Source organism: Coregonus clupeaformis, chromosome 4 (genome assembly GCF_020615455.1).
Source record: "Coregonus clupeaformis isolate EN_2021a chromosome 4, ASM2061545v1, whole genome shotgun sequence".
NCBI lineage: Eukaryota > Metazoa > Chordata > Actinopteri > Salmoniformes > Salmonidae > Coregonus > Coregonus clupeaformis.
In genome coordinates this window covers 10,795,641-10,813,384 of record NC_059195.1, presented here as the reverse complement: position 1 = coordinate 10,813,384, position 17,744 = coordinate 10,795,641, and the positions used below count along the sequence as shown (strand labels likewise).

The 17,744-nt window shown below is 45.9% G+C and overlaps 1 protein-coding gene across 2 annotated transcripts in view; it reads right to left on the bottom strand.

The window, feature by feature from the left end:
• Positions 1-16,643, bottom strand: part of LOC121551715 (polypeptide N-acetylgalactosaminyltransferase 13) — a 113,891-nt gene extending 97,248 nt beyond the window's left edge. For both annotated transcript variants that reach the window (XM_041864464.2, XM_041864456.1), the window contains exon 1: positions 16,190-16,643. The gene's annotated coding sequence lies outside the window, so the exon portion shown is untranslated. The remainder of the gene's footprint in view (positions 1-16,189) is intronic.
• Positions 16,644-17,744: the final 1,101 nt, after the last annotated feature.

Below are 17,744 nucleotides of genomic sequence, written 5' to 3'. Positions count from 1 at the left end.
AGGGAACACTTTAGTGTCATATCTATTGGAAACACTTCTTTAGTGTATGCAGGGCTGCCCAACCCTCATCCTGGAGATCTACCGTCCTGTAGGTTCAGTCAAACCCTAACCCAACATTACTGATTCAGCTAGTTAGAGCTGAGATCGGCGGAAGGTGAAACAGCGCCACTGGTTGCCCCAGGTGCATTTGTAATTGTTTTTGTTTTGTTGGCTAAACGGAGGTGAGCAGCGTAGTAAAACATTATTGCAGTATATTCTGCTGTTCTATCGCACGTCTATTGCATCCTGATCTCGTGAGCTTATATATACTGAACAAAAATATAAATGCAACATGTGAAGTGTTAGTCCCATGTTTCATGAGCTGAAATAAAAGATCCCAGAAATATTCCATACACTCACAAAGCTTATTTTTTCTCACATTTTGTGCACACATTTGTTTAAATCCCTGTTAAGTGAGCATTTCTCCTTTGCTAAAATAATCCATCCACCTGACAGGTGTGGCATATCAAGAAGCTGATTAAACAGCATGATCATTACACAGGTGCACCTTGCGCTGGGGTCAATAAAATACCACTCTAAAATGTGCAGTTTTGCCACACAACACAATGCCACAGATGTCTCAAGTTTTGAGGGAGCGTGCAATTGGCATGCTGACTGCAGGAATGTCCACCAGAGCTGTTGCCAGATAATTTAATGTTAATTTCTCTACCATAAGCCACCTCCAACGTCGTTTTAGAGAATTTGGCAGTAAGTCCAACCGGCCTCACAACTGAAGACCACGTGTAACCACGCCAGCCCAGGACCTCCACATCCGGCTTCTTCACCTGCAGGATCGTCTGAGACCAGCCACCCGGACAGTTTGTTTGTAATAAAGCCCTTCTGTGGGGAAAAACTAATTCTGATTGGCTGGGTCTGGCTCCCCAGTGGATGGGCCACCCATGGCTGCGCCCCTGCTCAGTCATGTGAAATCCATAGATTAGGGCCTAATGAATTTATTTCAATTGACTGATTTCCTTATATGAACTGTAACTCAGTAAAACAGTTGAAATTGTAGAGAAATACATTTATGAAATCTCGAGAGATCAGCATGGTCGTACAAGGCTATGCTTTATTAGGGTTGGACTGAAAACCTACAGGACCGTAGATCTCCAGGAAGAGGGTTGGTCAGCCCTGGTGCAATGTAAGTATAATACCACTCTATTGATTGAGACCATTATAAAGTGAGAGACAACCCACAGGGTGTGATTTGGTGGAAAGCCAAGCACACACTCCTTTCACTCAGCAACTGACAGATAGAGGCTAAAGGGAACATATTGATTCATCTGTTGTTTTATACATCTGAACTGATCTAAAGACACCTTGTCCATAATAAATAGGCTAAGTGAGACGTATCTTCTTGACCTATTGGAGAACCAACCCATTGTAGGCTAATACTCCTCAGGGCCGGCGTTATGGGTGGGCATTAGGAGGCTTGGCCCGCCCTACCGTACCTCTTGCCTGCCCAAATAAAATATTGAAATATTGATCATTTATTTGACAGAGACACACGCCGACAGAAAGACGCATCAATCTCAGATAAAGCATCAGAGCGAGCTAAACAGCGCCCCTCTGTCTCAGTATGTGTAGACCATGTATCTGATGCTGTCTGGACAAAAATAGTATGGCATGTCATACCATTTATGGCCAGACAGCATCAGATACATGGGCTACATAATATACTGCTCCATAAAATAAAGGGAACACTTAAACAACACAATGTAACTCCAAGTCAATCACACTTCTGTGAAATCAAACTGTCCACTTAGGAAGCAACACTGATTGACAATACATTTCACATGCTGTTGTGCAAATGGAATAGACAACAGGTGGAAATTATAGGCAATTAGCAAGACACCCCCAATAAAGGAATGGTTCTGCAGGTGGTGACCACAGACCACTTCTCAGTTCCTATGCTTCCTGGCTGATGTTTTGGTCACTTTTGAATGCTGGCGGTGCTTTCACTCTAGTGGTAGCATGAGACGGAGTCTACAACCCATACAAGTGGCTCAGGTAGTGCAGCTCATCCAGGATGGCACATCAATGCGAGCTGTGGCAAGAAGGTGTGCTGTGTCTGTCAGCGTAGTGTCCAGAGCATGGAGGCGCTACCAGGAGACAGGCCAGTACATCAGGAGACATGGAGGAGGCCGTAGGAGGGCAACAACCCAACAGCAGGACCGCTACCTCCGTCTTTGTGCAAGGAGGAGCAGGAGGAGCACTGCCAGAGCCCTGCAAAATGACCTCCAGCAGGCCACAAATGTGCATGTGTCTGCTCAAACAGTCAGAAACAGACTCCATGAGGGTGGTAGGAGGGCCCGACGTCCACAGGTGGGGGTTGTGCTTACAGCCCAACACCGTGCAGGACGTTTGGCATTTGCCAGAGAACACCAAGATTGGCAAATTCGCCACTGGCGCCCTGTGCTCTTCACAGATGAAAGCAGGTTCACACTGAGCACATGTGACAGACGTGACAGTCTGGAGACGCCGTGGAGAACGTTCTGCTGCCTGCAACATCCTCCAGCATGACCGGTTTGGCGGTGGGTCAGTCATGGTGTGGGGTGGCATTTCTTTGGGGGGCCGCACAGCCCTACATGTGCTCGCCAGAGGTAGCCTGACTGCCATTAGGTACCGAGATGAGATCCTCAGACCCCTTGTGAGACCATATGCTGGTGCGGTTGGCCCTGGGTTCCTCCTAATGCAAGACAATGCTAGACCTCATGTGGCTGGAGTGTGTCAGCAGTTCCTGCAAGAGGAAGGCATTGATGCTATGGACTGGCCCGCCCGTTCCCCAGACCTGAATCCAATTGAGCACATCTGGGACATCATGTCTCGCTCCATCCACCAACGCCACGTTGCACCACAGACTGTCCAGGAGTTGGCGGATGCTTTAGTCCAGGTCTGGGAGGAGATCCCTCAGGAGACCATCCGCCACCTCATCAGGAGCATGCCCAGGCGTTGTAGGGAGGTCATACAGGCACGTGGAGGCCACACACACTACTGAGCCTCATTTTGACTTGTTTTAAGGACATTACATCAAAGTTGGATCAGCCTGTAGTGTGGTTTTCCACTTTAATTTTGAGGGTGACTCCAAATCCAGACCTCCATGGGTTGATACATTTGATTTCCATTGATAATTTTTGTGTGATTTTGTTGTCAGCACTATGTAAAGAAAAAAGTATTTAATAAGATTATTTCATTCATTCAGATCTAGGATGTGTTATTTTAGTGTTCCCTTTATTTTTTTGAGCAGTGTATATTATAGTAAAACAGAGGGGCGCTGTTTCACTTGCTAGTTTCAGCAGAGAGGAAGAGGCAAAGCAAGAGGGCTCTCTCGCCATAATCTGTCCAGAATAAGCCCAATGTGTTTCTATGGGCATAATATGCACACCAGTGGAGGCTGCTGAGGGGAGAACGGCTCATTATAACGGCCGGAACGGAGCAAATGGAATGGCATCAAACACCAGGAAACCATGTGTTTGATGTATTTGATACCATTCCACTGATTCCGCTACAGTCATTACCACGAGCCCGTTCTCCCCAATTAAGGTGCCACCAACCTCCTGTGATGCACACCTAAGCTTGTCGCCTGCATTCCCACCTTTGATACAAGGACTCTCATTATTAGGGCGGAGACATGAGCATCTCATCATTATATAGGCCTACAGATCTCTGGTTTCAGGCAAATTATATAATTACTCCTGTCTAAATAAAATTATTCAAAATACTTCACCAGAGAGCATGACTTAGCCACAGAGGATCATTAGCTTCTTTAAACAGAAAAATAGCTGTGGGGCCTCCCGAGTGGCGCAGCGGTCTAAGGCACTTCATCGCAGTGCTAGAGGCGTCACTACAGTGCCGGTTTCAATCCCAGGCTGTATCACAACCGGCCGTGATTGGGAGTCCCATAGGGCCCCGCACAATTGGCGCAGCGTCATCCGGGTTAGGGGAGGGTTTGGCCGAAGGGGCTTTACTTGGCTCATCGTGCTCTAGCGACTCCTTGTGGTGGGACGGGTGCCTGCAGGCTGACCTTGGTCGTCTGGTGAACAGTGTTTCCTCCGACGCATTGGTGCAGCTGGTTACCGGGCTAAGCGGGCGGATGTTAAGAAGCGCGGTTTGGTGGGTCATGTTTCGGAAGACGCATGACTCGACCTTCGCCTCCCGAGCCCGTTGGGGAGTTGCAGCGATGAGACAAGATTGAAATTGGGGAGAAAAAGGAGGCAAAATAATTGCTGTGGATTGTTTCAAATCACAAGTGCATAGGCCTATGCCTATTTGGGAAGCCAGCAATTTGGGCAGCGTGCGTGGCAATATGGCTAGCTGATTATTGAGTTGCTGCTGTCAGTGAAAAGCATCTAAAATGTGTGACGACAATGTGTCTTGAGTTTAATTTTAAATGTTGAGACAAGAAGAAGGGGAGGGGTGTGTGGTGTAGATATGGCCTGTCTCTCTCCAGATTGCATGTACTCAACTCTCCAGAATGTGCTCAGCTGTCTCCCGCCAATTCTTGAGCATTCATTGTGTGAATTGTTTGCTCTTTGATTGTTTATTTTGATCAATTCCCCATTACATATGTCACCAGTAGGCTTTGTAAATGTACCGTTAATCCCCATCATTTGGTTACATTTATTTAGGTTAATACATGTATTAATTACAGTCATTTAACGTTACCATTCTCATTCTCGGAGTGGAAACGTTGTTTGCAGAGTTCACAACCTGCTACACTTGTGAGAAACAAGTTTTGGTTTATTGCATAACCATAATTTACCAGTTTTGATTTGGTTTCCGATTGTCTTAATTAACTCACCACGTCCATAACTAATAAGCTGAGCTTCTCAGTAATGTTTTCTTCACATCACATAGTAAGTCAATTAAGTCTCTTTATATCCAGTGGAACGTCATTAAAAAACAGCTGTCTGTCCCGAGCTCACTGGCACAGGAAACTCTGCCTGCCAAAATAGGCTAGTTGATACAATGTAGCACTTCACATAACGATAGCTCACGTCAAGATAGATAGAAAGGCAGGCAGACTGGCGGAGTAGAGAGATTAATGCTATTGAAAGAACCTGAATTTTCATCAAGATATTTTCTACTGTTTTTATTAGTCTGCTTTAGGCCTACATTGGCTTGCGAAAGTATTCACCCCCCTTCGCATTTTTCCTTTGTAACCTTACAACCTGGAATTAAAATTGATTTTTGGGGGGTTGTATCATTTGATTTACACAACATGCCTACCACTTTGAAGATGCAAAATATGTTTTATTGCGAAACAAACAAGAAATAAGAAAAAAAAACGGAAAACTTGAGCGTGCATAACTATTCACCCCCCCAAAGTCAATCCTTTGTAGAGCCACCTTTAGCAGCAATTACAGCTGCAAGTCTCTTGGGGTATGTCTCTATTAGCTTGGCACATGTAGCCACTGGGATTCAAGGCAAAACTGCTCCAGCTCCTTCAAGTTGGATGGGTTCCGCTGGTGTACAGCAATCTTTAAGTCATACCACAGATTCTCAACTGGATTGAGGTCTGGGCTTTGACTAGGCCATTCCAAGACATTTAAATGTTTCCCCTTAAACCTCTCGAGTGTTGGTTTAGCAGTATGCTTAGGGTCATTGTCCTGCTGGAAGGTGAACCTCTGTCCCAGTCTCAAATCTCTGGAAGAATGAAACAGGTTTCCCTCAAGAATTTCCCTGTATTTAGTGCCATCCATCATTCCTTCAATTCTGACCAGTTTCCCAGTCCCTGCCGATGAAAAACATCCCCACAGCATGATGCTGCCACCACCATGCTTCACTGTGGGGATGGTGTTCTCGGGGTGATGAGAGGTGTTGGGTTTGCACCAGACATAGCGTTTTCCTTGATGGCCAAAGAGCTCAATTTTAGTCTCATCTGACCAGAGTACTTTCTTCCATATGTTTGGGGAGTCTCCCACATGGCTTTTGGAGAACACCAAACATGTTTGCTTATTTTTTTCTTTAAGCAATGGCTTTTTTCTGGCCACTCTTCAGTAAAGCCCAGATCTGTGGAGTGTACGGCTTAAAGTGGTCCTATGGACAGATACTCCAATCTCCGCTGTGGAGCTTTGCAGCTCCTTCAGGGTTATCTTTGGTCTCTTTGTTGCCTCTCTGATTAATGCCCTCCTCGCCTGGTCCGTGGGTTTTGGTGGGCAGCCCTCTCTTGGCAGGTTTGTTGTGGTACCATATTCTTTCCATTTTTAAATAATGGATTTAATGGTGCTCCGTGGGATGTTCAAAGTTTCTGATATTTTTTAATAACCCAACTCTGATCTGTACTTCTCCACAACTTTGTCCCTGACCTGTTTGGAGAGCTCCTTGGTCTTCATGGTGCGCTTCCTTGGTGGTGCCCCTTGCTTGGTGGTGTTGCAGACTCTGGGGCCTTTCAGAGCAGGTGTATATATACTGAGATCATGTGACAGATAATGTGACACTTAGATTGCACACAGGTGGACTTTATGTAACTAATTATGTGACTTCTGAAGGTAATTGGTTGCACCAGATCTTATTTAGGGGCTTCATAGCAAAGGGGGTGAATACATACAGTGGGGGAAAAAAGTATTTAGTCAGCCACCAATTGTGCAAGTTCTCCCACTTAAAAAGATGAGAGAGGCCTGTAATTTTCATCATAGGCACACGTCAACTATGACAGACAAAATGAGAAGAAAAAAATCCAGAAAATCACATTGTAGGATTTTTAATGAATGTATTTGGTCAATAACAAAAGTTTCTCAATACTTTGTTATATACCCTTTGTTGGCAATGACACAGGTCAAACGTTTTCTGTAAGTCTTCACAAGGTTTTCACACACTGTTGCTGGTATTTTGGCCCATTCCTCCATGCAGATCTCCTCTAGAGCAGTGATGTTTTGGGGCTGTCGCTGGGCAACACGGACTTTCAACTCCCTCCAAAGATTTTCTATGGGGTTGAGATCTGGAGACTGGCTAGGCCACTCCAGGACCTTGAAATGCTTCTTACGAAGCCACTCCTTCGTTGCCCGGGCGGTGTGTTTGGGATCATTGTCATGCTGAAAGACCCAGCCACGTTTCATCTTCAATGCCCTTGCTGATGGAAGGAGGTTTTCACTCAAAATCTCATGATACATGGCCCCATTCATTCTTTCCTTTACACGGATCAGTCGTCCTGGTCCCTTTGCAGAAAAACAGCCCCAAAGCATGATGTTTCCACCCCCATGCTTCACAGTAGGTATGGTGTTCTTTGGATGCAACTCAGCATTCTTTGTCCTCCAAAAAGGCGAGTTGAGTTTTTACCAAAAAGTTATATTTTGGTTTCATCTGACCATATGACATTCTCCCAATCCTCTTCTGGATCATCCAAATGCACTCTAGCAAACTTCAGACGGGCCTGGACATGTACTGGCTTAAGCAGGGGGACACGTCTTTCACTGCAGGATTTGAGTCCCTGGCGGCGTAGTGTGTTACTGATGGTAGGCTTTGTTACTTTGGTCCCAGCTCTCTGCAGGTCATTCACTAGGTCCCCCCGTGTGGTTCTGGGATTTTTGCTCACCGTTCTTGTGATCATTTTGACCCCACAGGATGAGATCTTGCGTGGAGCCCCAGATCGAGGGAGATTATCAGTGGTCTTGTATGTCTTCCATTTCCTAATAATTGCTCCCACAGTTGATTTCTTCAAACCAAGCTGCTTACCTATTGCAGATTCAGTCTTCCCAGCCTGGTGCAGGTCTACAATTTTGTTTCGGGTGTCCTTTGACAGCTCTTTGGTCTTGGCCATAGTGGAGTTTGGAGGGTGACTGTTTGAGGTTGTGGACAGGTGTCTTTTATACTGATAACAAGTTCAAACAGGTGCCATTAATACAGGTAACGAGTGGAGGACAGAGGAGCCTCTTAAAGAAGAAGTTACAGGTCTGTGAGAGCCAGAAATCTTGCTTGTTTGTAGGTGACCAAATACTTATTTTCCACCATCATTTGCAAATAAATTCATTAAAAATCCTACAATGTGATTTTCTGGATTGTTTTTCCTCAATTTGTCTGTCATAGTTGACGTGTACCTATGATGAAAATTACAGGCCTCTCTCATATTTTTAAGTGGGAGAACCTGCACAATTGGTGGCTGACTAAATACTTTTTTTCCCCACTGTATGCACGCACCACTTTTCCGTTATTTATTTTTTTGAATGATTTGAAACAAGTAATTTATTTCATTTCACTTCACCAATTTGGACTATTTTGTGTATGTCCATTACATGAAATACAAATACAAATCCAATTAAATTACAGGTTGTAATGCAACAAAATAGGAAAAACGCCAAGGGGGATGAATACTTTTGCAAGGCACTGTATGTATTTTACTTAGTTGACTATGTAAGTTATAGGCCTACTGCTGCATTGGCCTAGGCTATAGGCCATCTCTATCATGCGCTCATTTCTTTAGTCGCCAATGGATCAGGGTGTATCAATGTGTCCATATGGTAGAGGCTGGTGCTCTTGTATTGGTTGAATTTTAACCTTTAGATTTTTATTATTTTTATTCAGATTTGTATGATTAACCACGTGACAATGATTTTGAGAAAGGAAAATGTTATTATTGAAATGAAACTGTTCCACAAAAATGCGCATATGAATATAATCATAACTGGCACGCAGATAGGTATAAATGGTAGGATAAATTGTAAGCTTCCCCAAACTTGAAACTCAAGAGCCGCCTTGAGTCTTTACTATAACACCCGTTTAAAAGAATTGTGCAAGAGCCACACATAAGAGTTCCCTTGAAAAATACATGCCTGCCTATAATGTCCATCCAACTGATTAGTTCTGGCGCCGGCCCTGCTACTACTTTACTGTTACCAATGCCTCACTGAAGGGTTTGGTTCAGTTTTAATACAAGGCAGTCTATTCAGGAATTAAACTGAAATTCCAATGCAATAATTGAAAAAAGGCCATCTACTTTCAATTACTGTTCAATAAGCTCAAAAAGAGAAGCTACAGTTGAAGTTGGAAGTTTATATTGTGATGTCACGAGAGGCTACACAGCTTCCAGCGGGATTGCCCAAGTAGTGCAGGGAGACCAGGTTCAACCAAAACAAGGATTTTATTAACCGTCTTCGGCAACTAACGAAATTATAACCCAATTCTCTTCTTCCCAGAGCCCACACTCCAGACCGTGTCTCTTCCCTTCAAAACAACTCCAGCCCATCAGCCCCTGATTAGTTTCAGCTGCGTGGGAAGATTGGCCACAGAGGGTTGGAGTTCCCGACCATACCAGCAGATGGAGCCATAGCTGTCTGGGTTTGCAGCCACCTCAGGGGGATGTAACGTCCCTCCAGGACACAGCCTCTCGTGACATCACACATCCCCCTCCTCGGGACCGACGTCCTCGTCGGGGTAAAGGCAGTGAAGAAGGCATCACGCCGGGAGAGGGCGTCCGCATTTCCGTGGTGCTTGCCAGCCCTGTGGACAACCGAAAAGTTAAACGGTTGCAAGCTCAAAAACCATCTGGTTACTCTACTGTTTGATTCCTTGTTCTTGGCCATCCACTGCAGAGGGGCGTGATCAGATACCACCATGAAACGTCGGCCCAGGAGATAGAACCGAAGGGACTCCAGGGCCCAGACTACAGCCAGACATTCCTTCTCCACCGTTGAATAGTTCTTCTCTCTTGGAAGTAACTTCCTGCTTAGGTAGAGAATGGGATGTTCTTCCCCGTCATGTGCCTGGGTGAGGACAGCACCCAGACCCACCTCCGAAGCATCCGCTTGGACCATGAATTCCTTCTTGAAGTCTGGTGCCACCAGGATCGGACTGGAGCAGAGTGCTCGCTTCAGGTTGCGGAAAGCCGCCTCCGCCGCAGGGTTCCACTTCACCATTCGTGAGTGGCGTTTGGTCGTCAGCTCCGTCAATGGTGCCGCTATGGTAGCAAAATCTGCAATAAAGCGTCTATAGTAGCCAGCGAGGCCCAAAAATGACCTTACTTGCTTCTTGTTGATGGGCTGCGGCCAGTCCTGTATGGCCCGCAGTTTGGCTTCCTGTGGTTTGACCAACCCCCGCCCAATGGTGTACCCCAGGTAGTTTGTCTCACTGAAGGCCACCTTGCACTTCTTCGGGTTTGCCGTGAGCCCTGCTTCCCTGAGCGAATCCAGCACCGCTTGTACCCGGGGTAGGTGGCTGGCCCAATCCTGACTTTGTATAACCACATCATCCAAATAAGCCGCTGCGTACCTCTTGTGGGGCGCAAGGACTCGATCCATCAGGCGTTGGAACGTGGCAGGTGCCCCGTGGAGACCAAACGGAAGTCGGGTATACTGGTAGAGCCCCTCCGGGGTGGCAAAGGCTGTCTTCTCCTTAGACGCCGGGGTCAAGGGCACCTGCCAGTAGCCTTTTGTGAGATCAAGAGTGGTTATGAAACGAGCATGCCCCAAGGAGTCTATTAAATCATCGACACGAGGCATTGGGTATGCATCAAATTCAGACACTTCATTCAACTTTCGATAGTCATTACAAAATCGTACTGAACCGTCTGGCTTGGGAACTAGTACTATGGGACTTGCCCAGGCACTGTGGGACTCTTCGATTACTCCCAACTCCCGCATCTTCCTTACCTCCTTCTGTATAACCACTTTACGAGCCTCTGGCACGCGGTACGGGCGCTGGTTTACCGTTCGGCCAGGCATGGTGCGGATCTCATGTTGGACCACCTCTGTGTGACCGGGAAGGGAGGAGAAGACATCCTGGTTCTGCTCCACGAGTTCCAGGGCCATCTGTCGTTGATGTGGGGACAGATTTGGACCCAGCTGAACCTCTTCTCGCGCCGGTTCCTGGGTCTCTGTGGGGGTAGAGAGCTAAACAGCGCCTCTCTGGCGTGCCACTTCTTTAAAAGGTTAACATGATAAATCTGCTCAGTTTTCCTCTTATCTGGTTGCCTCACCTTGTAGTTTACTTCTCCCATGCGTTCAATGACCTCATATGGTCCTTGCCAGGTTGCCAGGAATTTGCACTCAACGGTTGGCACCAGGACCAGCACTCTGTCCCCCGGCTTAAACTCCCTGGGCTGAGCAGATCTGTTGTAGGAGGCTTGCTGTTGCCGCTGACTGGCCTCCATGTGTTCCCGCATCATGGGATAGATGGCCTTCATTCTCTCCCTCATAGCCCCTACATGGTCGATCAGTGTCCGCTGTTGGCATGGCTGCTCCTCCCAGGCCTCCTTGGCGATGTCGAGCAGTCCTCTGGGTCTGTAGGAAAGCAAGAGCTCAAAGGGTGAAAAACCAGTAGAAGACTGAGGTACCTCTCTCACCGCAAATAATATGTATGGTAACAGCTGATCCCAGTTGCGCCCATCTTCCCCTACCGCTTTCCGCAGCATGGATTTTAGTGTTTTGTTAAAACGTTCGACTAGGCCATCTGTCTGGGGGGTGGTAGACCGAGGTTCTCAGCTGTTTGATTTTCAGTAAAGCACAGAGTTCTTTCATCACCCTGGACATGAATGGAGTCCCTTGGTCCGTCAATATCTCTTTTGGGATTCCCAGACTAGTTGAGAGACGGAACAGCTCCTTGGCGATTTGTCTGGATGTAGCCTTCCTCAGCGGAATGGCCTCCGGGTACCGGGACGCATAGTCCAGAATGACCAGAATGTATTGATGTCCCCTGGCACTTTTCGGTAAGGGCCCGACTATGTCTAATCCAATCCTCTCAAAAGGAGTTTCGATAATGGGCAAGGGAATGAGCGGGTTTCTATATGTGGGCTTTGGCGCAACCTGCTGACACTCAGGGCAACTACGGCAGTAGTTCTCTATCTCTTTGTGTACTCCTGGCCAAAAGAAACGTTGCATGATTCTTTCCTTAGTCTTCTCTACCCCAAGTGGGCCCCCTAGCGGGTGTGTGTGGGCTAGGTTGAGTACTGTGGCCCGATAGGGCTGTGGCACGAGGAGCTGTTCATGCACTTCCTCATTTTTCTTGACTATCTGATATACTAACCCCCGGTTTACTGCGAAATGGGGGTAAGTAGGGGTTGTCTTATCACCTAACACTACACCTTCTAATACCTGCACATTTCTTAAGGCATTTGCAAGAGTAGGATCTTGTAATTGAGCCGTACCATACTGGCCTGTGAGAGGGGGAAGCTCTTGGGTGCCTGGGACGTCTTCTTCACTGGAGAACGGAGCACTTTCCTGGGCTGCGTTCTCTTCTCCCGTATCCGGACCAGTCTCGGTGTCGGTCTGGGCACCTGCCATCCCTATCAGAGCCCGGGCGGGAGTGAGTAACTCGGAGGATTGCACCGGAGCCTTCCCAGGATGAGTCTTGCCTCTCCGTTTCCGAGGTACTCGGGTTATCCTCTCCTGAGACTCTCTCCAGAGTGGGTAAAAGGCTGGGCAGTCTCGTCCAATTAGGACAGGGACGGGGAGGGAATCAACCACCCCGCCGTCGTGTGTATGGTTCCCCGTGTGCTGGTCATTGTAAGTTCAGTAATGGGGTATTCTCTGGTGTCCCCATGGACACAGGAAACTGGGAGGACTTTCCCCGGGGTCAGACACGTTGGGCCCACCAAATCCTTACGCACCAGGGTGGCCCGGCTACCAGAATCCAGTAAGGCCTCCACATCATGGTGATTCACAGTTACCGGGCAGGTGGGGGGTCGATCTGGGCCGCCATCTACGACTCCCAAGAGCGAGGCAACACGGTGTGTGGGTGCTGAGCTGGAGGACTCGCAGTGGGCATAGGTTCATCGGCTGGTTTCCCACACTGCCAGGAGATATGTCCCATCTCCCCACACCGGTAACACTGTCGAGTTTCCCCCTCCTGGTGTACTCTTCTTGGACCCGCCTGGTTTCTGGCTCCCCCTGGAGCCGGGATAAGTCCTGACGTGGCTGGGTTCGAGACCTTGGGGTCCTTGGGACGGGTCCTTCCCATTTGTGGTGGGGCCGCACTCCTGGGGTCTTTTCGGGAAGCATTCAGCATCTCCGCTGTGGCCTGGTACTTTTCCACAGCTTCCACGGTCAGATCAGCCGTGGTCAAGGCCTGTTGACTGATGAACCGTTTTGCCTCATAAGGCAGGGCGCGTAGGTAACGATCCACCACAACGGCCTCCACCACCGCCGCTGCTGTATTCCTCTGCGGATCCAGCCATTTCCTTGCGATTCGGACAAGTTCATGCATCTGCGCCCGAGGAGGTTGGTCTGGTTGGAAGGTCCAACTGTGAAAGCGCTGGGCCATACCAAATTTTGTGAGTCCATATCTGCTGAGGATCTCAGACTTCAGGGCATCATAGTCAGTAACCTGGTCAGGGCCCAGGTCCCGGACAGCATTCAGCGCTTCCCCGGTTAGAAAGGGGGCTAACAGACCAACCCACTGTTGCTTGGGCCAGGCTTCCCTAGTGGCCGTGGCCTCAAATGCATGCAGGTATGCCTCAATGTCATCGGTAGCTCCCATCTTAGATATAAAGTCACTTGCCTTTATTGGGCGGGTATTTTGGACCACCCTCTGTCTCTGCAACTGCAATTCCTCTGCCTTCAGAAGGTTGGCTTTCTTTTGCTCCTCCAAGAGAGCCACGTTTGCTTGCATCTGGGCTTGCTGGCCAGCAACAAGGGCTTTCAATATGTCCTCCATTTCAGTCGGCGGGGAGCCTACGGCCAACTTGGAAAACTGGGTGATCAAACCTTCGGTATCCTCCTCTGACATGCACTATTAACGCTTGAGCGTGCCCGTATTCTCCACCATCTGTGATGTCACGAGAGGCTACACAGCTTCCAGCGGGATTGCCCAAGTAGTGCAGGGAGACCAGGTTCAACCAAAACAAGGATTTTATTAACCGTCTTCGGCAACTAACGAAATTATAACCCAATTCTCTTCTTCCCAGAGCCCACACTCCAGACCGTGTCTCTTCCCTTCAAAACAACTCCAGCCCATCAGCCCCTGATTGGTTTCAGCTGCGTGGGAAGATTGGCCACAGAGGGTTGGAGTTCCCGACCATACCAGCAGATGGAGCCATAGCTGTCTGGGTTTGCAGCCACCTCAGGGGGATGTAACGTCCCTCCAGGACACAGCCTCTCGTGACATCACAATATACACCTTAGCCAAATACATTTAAACTTCCTGACATTTCATCCTAGTAAAAATTCCCTGTCTTAGGTCAGTTAGGATCACCACTTTATTTTAAGAATGTGAAATGTCAGAATAATTGTAGAGAGAATGATTTAATTCAGCTTTTATTTCTTTCATCAATTCCCAGTGGGTCAGAAGTGTATATACACTCAATTAGTATTTGGTAGCATTGCGTTTAAATTGTTTAAATTGGGTCAAATGTTTCGGGTAGCCTTCCACAAGCTTCCCACAATAAGTTGGGTGAATTTTGGCCCATTCCTCCTGACAGAGCTGGTGTAACTGAGTCAGGTTTGTAGGCCTCCTTGCTCGCACACACTTTTTCAGTTCTGCCCACACATTTTCTATAGGATTGAGGTCAGGGCTTTGTGATGGCCACTCCAATACCTTAACTTTGTTGTCCTTAAGCCATTTTGCCACAACTTTGGAAGTATGCTTGGGGTCATTGTCCATTTGGAAGACCCATTTGCGACCAAGCTTTAACTTCCTGACTGATGTCTTGAGATGTTGCTTCAATATATCCACATAATTTTCCTTCCTCATGATGCGATCTATTTTGTGAAGTGCACAAGTCCCTCCTGCAGCAAAGCACCCCCACAGCATGAGGCTGCCACCCCCGTGCTTCACGGCTTGCAAGCCCCCCTTTTTCCTCCAAACATAACGATGGTCATTATGGCCAAACAGTTCTATTTTTGTTTAATCAGACCAGAGGACATTTCTCCAAAAAGTAAGATCTTTGTCCCCATGTGCAGTTGCAAACCGTAGTCTGGCTTTTTTATGGCGGTTTTGGAGCAGTGGCTTCTTCCTTGATGAGCGGCCTTTCAGGTTATGTCGATATAGGACTCGTTTTACTGTGGAAATAGATACTTTTGTACCTGTTTCCTCCAACCTCTTCACACGGTCCTTTGCTGTTGTTCTGGGATTTATTTGCACTTTTCGCACCAAAGTACGTTCATCTCTAGGAGACAGAACGTGTCTCCTTCCTGAGCGGTATGACGGCTGCGTGGTCCCTTGGTGTTTATTCTTGCGTACTATTGTTTGTACAGGTGAACGTGGTACCTTCAGGTGTTTGGAAATTGCTCCCAAGGGTGAACCAGACTTGTGGAGGTCTACAATTTTTCTTCTGAGGTCTTGGCTGATTTATTTTGATTTTCCCATGATGTCAAGCAAAGAGGCACTGAGTTTGAAGGTAGGCCTTGAAATACATCCACAGATACACCTCCAATTGACTCAAATGATGTCAATTAGCCTATCAGAAGCTTCTAAAGCCATGACATAATTTTCTGGAATTTTCCAAGCTGTTTAAAGGCACAGTCAATTTAGTGTATGTAAACTTCTGACCCACTGGAATTGTGATACAGTGAATTATAAGTGAAATAATCTGTCTGTAAACAATTGTTGGAAAAATTACTTGTGTCATGCACAAAGTAGATGTCCTAACCAACTTGCCAAAACTATAGTTTGTTAACAAGACATTTGTGGAGTTGTTGAAAAACGAGTTTTAATGACTCCAACCTAAGTGTATGTAAACTTCAACTGTATTTGTATATTCAAAATTTTTCCAATATCGGATTTAAAATTCAAATCACTTCCTGAATTGACTAACTTCGAATTGACCCCAACCCTAAATTACAGCAATATCTCTAGAGGTAAATTATGACTACATTTTATCTATGATATCTGACCTCCACAATAATCCAGTCATTATGATGGATGAGTAGGCTATTGACTTCAAACAGCTGCAGAAGGACAGGTGTAGCCTATATCCAGGCTACAACTTTGGCCTGCATTCTACAGCCAAGACTAAGATATTCTAATTGGAATGCTAGTAACAATGTTACAACAAATGTTGCAGATATGTATTAGTATTCAATCAAACAAGAAGACCCACATGTCCTGTAATATCTAATTGACAGTCTAGACTTAATATATAGATGGAACACTAGGCTATATTCCAAACGAACATTTATTCTGTAGCCACCTTACGACATTGTATGAATGCTGATGAAAACCCGTCATTCATAAAATGTAATTTTGTAGGCTACAGTAAAAATAACAAAACTTCAATACTTACAGAAAATACGTATTCTGTGAATCAGTTAATGCAACGATGAAGTCTCTACTGCCAACAACATGTTGCATTGGGTTAACAACACTAATAGCCTAATTCACAAATAATTTTTGATTGCATGAAATGCTAGGCCTATTAGGCTACTTCGATATTATTATATTTAAATCAAAGAATAAATCCAAAGGTCCCGAAAACGGGAAACCTGTATATGAATGAAGAGCATCATTTCACGTCCCTATGATGTTGCTGGTTGGCAACCGTTATTGCTTGATACATATTACTCCTTGTCCCTCTTCAGAATGCACCGCAGTCGTCCAGACCCGACACATACCGATACATTGTAAACGAGTTCCCTTGTATTCTATTTGATATGCACCGCAAAATGATGTCTTTGTATCCACCTATTCTCCAAAAGAATCATATATAACCGGGTAACGGCGGACGGACAAGCAATACGTTCTGGTACAGTCTAACTTGAAAGCAGTACTGGCAAATGTCATTTTTGTCATCCGTGATTGGCTGTAAGTCTTGTCGATCATAAAGTCCTGCTCAGAGCATCAAGGGCGTCTGGTAAATGTATTTCTTTCCGTGTCCATCACATGGGAAATAGCCTACGCACAATACTCAAAAACTGTACTACAGACACTGAGTGTACAAAACATTAAGAACACCTTCCTAATATTGAGTTGCACCCCTTGAAAATCCTTCTTTACCCTGTCTCCTCCCCTTCATCTACACTAATTGAATCGGATTTAACAAGTGACATCAGTAAGGGATCATAGCTTTTCAGTCTATGTCATGGAAAGAGCAGGTGTTCATACGCTCAGTGTATAGAACTATCCTACAATGCGTTTATATCTATTCTAATATTCTATCAATTACTTTTAACTTTAATATGAATGATGTGTTGGCTATATGAAAATGTAAGTACTGTAGTTTATACACAGTTAATTATTAGTACAAATGTAGGCTGTATAAATCATGAATAAATAGTTATAACTCGGTTGAAATTGTGTGATTGTAGTTTGGTGCTTCCCGAGTAATGGGTCAATATAGCCTATATGAATAATTATATGCCAGTTAAACCTAGATTATAGCACATTTTGCACATTACAAACCAATATTACCCAGAATAATTAATCATTTCTCATTCTGGCCCTGATTATGATCACAACAAAACTGAATTGATATTCAGATAACGTGTTGAGTATGCCAGCTTTGTAACCTAGACTTTCTTGGCACAGCTCTGTTCTCATACAATGGTGTCACTTTCTCCATCAAATAGCATAAAATACTGCCATCTGCTGATGATTTACCGGTAGTTGCGAACCAGGGATGGCCAGAGGTGTAGCCTACAATAGGCCTAAAACATGCATAATATTGTTCAAGTGTCTATTATCCCAATAATGGAACATCCAGTCATCTTTCAGCTTCAGAAACACATTACATTTAAAAGTATTTTAAAAGTCAGGCATTCATATCAATACAGCAAATGTACAGTAGGCTAGGTCTTAGAGCTATAGTTCTGTCCAAACATTGGGCATAATAATCATTTAAA